This window comes from Vigna unguiculata, chromosome 9, assembly GCF_037176805.1.
Source record: "Vigna unguiculata cultivar grain cowpea cultivar isolate G323 ecotype 2 chromosome 9, ASM3717680v1, whole genome shotgun sequence".
NCBI classification, from domain to species: Eukaryota; Viridiplantae; Streptophyta; class Magnoliopsida; order Fabales; family Fabaceae; genus Vigna; species Vigna unguiculata.
In genome coordinates this window covers 33,911,402-33,916,292 of record NC_140800.1, presented here as the reverse complement: position 1 = coordinate 33,916,292, position 4,891 = coordinate 33,911,402, and the positions used below count along the sequence as shown (strand labels likewise).

The 4,891-nt window shown below is 33.1% G+C and overlaps 1 long non-coding RNA gene across 10 annotated transcripts; it reads right to left on the bottom strand.

Moving 5' to 3' along the window:
- Positions 1-486: 486 nt before the first annotated feature.
- Positions 487-4,891, bottom strand: LOC114163024 (uncharacterized). Of its 10 annotated transcripts, none has more exons than XR_014984501.1 (7): positions 4,203-4,891; positions 4,048-4,085; positions 3,793-3,962; positions 3,252-3,332; positions 2,269-2,427; positions 1,718-1,826; positions 487-1,298 (listed from the first exon to the last, which is right to left on the bottom strand). It is a non-coding gene; the product is annotated as an uncharacterized LOC114163024 (long non-coding RNA). The 10 variants fall into 10 exon arrangements; XR_014984502.1 differs by having other exon boundaries at positions 3,279-3,332; XR_003599355.2 differs by having other exon boundaries at positions 2,269-3,332; positions 3,793-3,830; positions 3,940-3,962.

Genomic DNA, 4,891 nt, shown 5'->3' with positions numbered 1-4,891 from the left:
TGCACAACATATCCAGTAGACCAGTAATGCAAGAAAAATGTTGAATATGTTTGTAAGAGAATCAAAACTGAGGCCACTGGTGCAATACTATCATGTGTTTTAAAATCATAGTAAAATTTCAATAATTTATTTCAGAATGTCGAGGACAACAACACATAAACATGAGTAAGTTACAATAGCTTTATCCACATATATGAAAAAACTTAAAAGCCATGTATTGATTTGCTAAAAGACAATATATTATTATTGACGTCGTTACAAAATATTTAAAATTAGTATGAACCAAATGCTTGTTGCAAAGGTTCAATCTCTTTTATTTTTTCATCCACAATACTCTAAAATTGTATACTATCACCTCTTAGGGACTTGATTTGAGAAATCAATTCATCTCATTATGACTGCAATGAATATATAATTATGGTACATGCTCTATTGAGAAAGAATCATCATATCATATCATTTCATTCTGAAAAAATAACTCACATGGAAGGAATGCAAGTCCTATAATTTTTCCAGTGAACTTTGTTCCACAACACTTTCCTAGATGCTTGTTGGCACCAAATGTACCATCAATGGGCTAAATAAATGTTTAAATTACACAGTTAAGGTCAAACAACACTACTATCAAGAGGAGCACCAAAATCCATATAAAAGTTCATGGGAGAGACCTCTAATAAAAAATAAATATATTTTTTTTCTACATAAAGTCTGGATATAATTTTGAAAACAATTTTGCTACTGGTTGTGTTGTTTGCTGCTTGGCATCTCAAAAATTGACAATTAGTTTTTGCCCATTCATCCATGTCACCCAAATTTGATGGCCTCCACAACTCCTATAACTTTTTCCAGTTTTCCATTCCCCTTCTTCAGGTTTTGCTCCTTCAGCAGCATTCTCTACTGGTCCTTGAATCATCTTAAATCCCACAATCTCAACTGTCATGGTTTCAACCACAAGATAGCCTCACAGAATCCAAGGAACATAATAAGTCCAAGACAATAAAGAAAAGATTCATGAGCATATGCAATTCAATATTTCAATCCACATGGGATTTGTAAGAAAAAAAAGAATAATTTAGGAGATTTGTAAGCCAAAAAAAGTATAATTTATACCAGCTTCCTCAGGCCAGACCTTCTTTGAGAGTGGATCTACAAAATAAACTGAATCAAACATGCAATTAATAAGTTCAGACTAACGTGATTACAATTATGAGATGAAAAATAGTCAGGAAAGGTTCATGCTTTGCCAACCGCGTTATACTCACTCGTCGCAGCGTCACTGCCTGCTTGTCCAACTCAGCCTGGTTGCAGATACAATAGCATAAACTCTCAACATTTTCATTGATTTAATCAAGCTTCACATCATACTGTTATGGCACTTTGAAACCTTATTTGTAGTTGCCAATGCAATGAAACTCCTATTTTCTATCATTTAAAAATAATAGTTCCTATGTCGGAAGGCTATAAACAACAAAGAAGAGGGTAGCTCTAGAAAATCTAATTAATCAACTGCTAATTCAACTTTAGCCAATCTGTTCTGGAAGCTTAAGATACAAAATTTCACTTCTAATTGATAAAATTTAATAACTGAAGAAAAGAAAACAAATATATGAGATCGGTGGTGCCATTCAAGTTTATAATAATAGCCAAATAAAAACAAAAATCCAAAAGACACATCGGGCTACATTTACATGCACCGTGTAATCCAAAATTGTAATACCTCATTAAAACGCTATCAAGGCATACACAATCAGCTTTTGCTATGGAAATATGTCTTTCTACTCATCCGTCACGCATATGCTAGAAGCAAATTTCACATTTTTAATATACTGGAACAGAACAAACAATATAGGATTAGAAACATTGGGAAGAAAAAAATACTGACAAAAGTGTAGATAATTGTATAAAATGTGCCGATGTGCATATATTAATTTATCTAGAGCAAAACAACAAATACACTTTTGATCATCTAATTAAAAAAGGAAAAGAAATGCAATTTCCTATCCCAATATTTCTCAGTTGTTATTCTTTAGTCCTTTGAAGGTTCTTAGAAATACACTTTTGATCATCTAATTAAGTGTTTGACCGCAGCGACACAAGCTTAGAAAATCTGACTTAGGATAAATGTACCCACAACCAAGAAAAATATAGTGTAACAGTTGAAAATTGGAGGACCAGAGAGTAACGTATCGAGATATGGATTGAAATGTATCGAGCCACACATAAAGTTACGTCTAGTTTTTTTCCTTCCAAGAATTTCAAGCCATATACCTTCTATAGTGCTCCTTGGTTAGCTTTATATGGAGGAGCAGTCCACTTTTTTCTGCGTGCCTCCATCTCTTCATCTGATACCAAAACATCAATTCTCCTGTTTTGGACGTCAACGTTGATTGTGTCTCCATTTTTAATCAAGCCAATAGGACCACCTTCCTATAAAATCAATAAAGCTAGTAAAATTATTATCGTTACTAAAAGAACAATTTCAAGAATTTCTTTATTAAGAGAAAATAATTGAAAAAAAAAATTATGTTCGTAGTCTTACGTAGGTTTCTAAAGCATTCTACCTTTGTAGTCCTGATTAAAACATCAAAATTATAATTGCACATAATTACAGTAAAGCATTACAATTTATTCTTCAACATTTGAAATCCAACATACTACTATTACACCCAATATAATTAAATAGCTTGAATATTGGAATTAAACTGAGTTTGCAAAGAACAAAGTTTGATACCAAAAGGCAGACCTAAATGGTTTTAGAAGTATAATTTTTTTCTAAGTACACAAACACACTACAATTGCATCCCCTGAATGAATTGCAAAAGTGTGAATAATCACTTCAAAAGATTGCCAAAGCCACTTCTCTGGTCCCTTGAAAATAGAGCACTGCAGAATATACTATCGTTGGCATTGCTTAGAAATATTTCTTTCTCACTCCAGTGTCGTCAGTTTCCTCACAAATTCCCTTAATAATTTGATATTTTGTTTACAATCTTAACACTACTGCTAAGAATCTCAAGAACACACACTTTTGCCAATCACGGTTATGAAAGACTAACCAAACCAGGGTGGTTCTTTATGAGCTGAACAAAGTTAACAAAGATTTTAGCATACACACAAATTATTACCGGTGGTAAACATTCCTTTACTAATAATTAAGTGTAGGGACTAATTATGTCAAGCATTTGGGCTAACAACTTAAGATAAAACATTTCACACACAATGCATCTGATTATAAAAAATATTCAATTAACTTGTGCTTCAGGACATATATGGCCAACCACAAATCCATGTGAACCTCCTGAAAATCTTTCATCAGTCAATAATGCAACTTCCTGCAATATTAAAAGACAATATTAGAATCCTTCTTGGGTTGCTAATTCCTTTTGCACTGAACTCACAAATTAGGCATAGATGAAAGGCATAGATGGAATACTAAATCACCAACACAGCATCTGCAGAAAGCAATTCACAATTCCCACAACCTCTTTACTAAAACATCATTAACTCTAGTCCAGAATTCTCATAAACATTAGAAAAAAAATCCTCTAATTCATATAGAGCTTTGAATAGACAATATCATAACTCTTTTTGATATGGAGAACTTCTTTAAAGAAAACCTACAAAACCATGAAATAAGTTCAAATCTTTTTCAATTCCTTTTTACAAACCACCTTAAATCCTTACCTCCAAGCCTTGTTTCTCCAAATCTGAAAAATTCAAAACCAAAAGTTCCCAAAAAATAAACACCAAAATTTCAACGATTGAATCTGAGAAAAAACAACAGTCCCAAACCTGAAAAATACTTCAACAATCCCATATGTCAATGGTGGCTACAAAAGATTAGAAAAAGGAAAAAATGAGAAGCATTTGAAACATAAAAAAATGACTAAAAATCGAATCTTTTTTAATTCCCTTCTACAAATCACCTTAAATCCGTACCTCCAAGCCTTGTTTCTCCAAACCTGAAAAATTCAAAACCAAAAGTTCCCAAAAAATAAACACCAAAATTTCAACGATTGAATCTGAGAAAAAACAACAGTCCCAAACCTGAAAAATACTTCAACAATCTCCTCAGTCAACGGCAACTACAAAAGTTTAGAAAAAGGAGAAAATGAGAAGTATTTTAAGCATAAAAAGCAAACAAAAAGACTAAAAATTGAATCTTTTTTAATTCCTTTTTACAAACCACCTTAAATCCTTACCTCCAAACCTTGTTTCTCCAAACCTGAAAAATTCAAAACCAAAATTCCCAAAAAATTAACACAAAAATTTCAACTGCTGAATCTGAAAAAAAAAAAAAAAGTCCCAAACCTAAAAAAATTCAAAACCAAAAGTTTCCAGTAAATTAACCCAAAAATTTCAACGGTTGAATCTGGGAAAAACAAAAGTTAAATCTCGAAACCAAAAAATGGAGGAGCAAGAAGGGGGTTTAGGAGGAAGGAGAAGACAACGTGAATCTGGGAAAAACAAAAGTTGAATCTCGGAACAAAAAAATGGAGGAGTAAGAAGGGGGTTTAAGAGGAAGCAGAAGACGACGGTTGAATTTGGGAAAAAACAAAAGTTGAATCTTGGAACCAAAAAATGGAGGAGCAAGAAGGGGGTTTAGGAGGAAGGAGAAGACGATGTGGATCTGGGAAAAATAAAAGTTGAATCTCGGAACCAAAAAATGGAGGAGCAAGGGGGTTTAAGAGGAAGGAGAAGACGACGGTTGAATCTGGGAAAAACAAAAGTTGAATCTCTCGGAACCAAAAAATGGAAGAGCAAGAAGTGGGTTTAGGAGGGAGGAGAAGACGGAAGATTTAAAAAAATGGAGGAGAAGACGTAAGCCAGAATCCCAAAAGATGAATATTTAATTGAGCGGGAAGAGTTAAAAGGGATGAAAAGAGAAAAA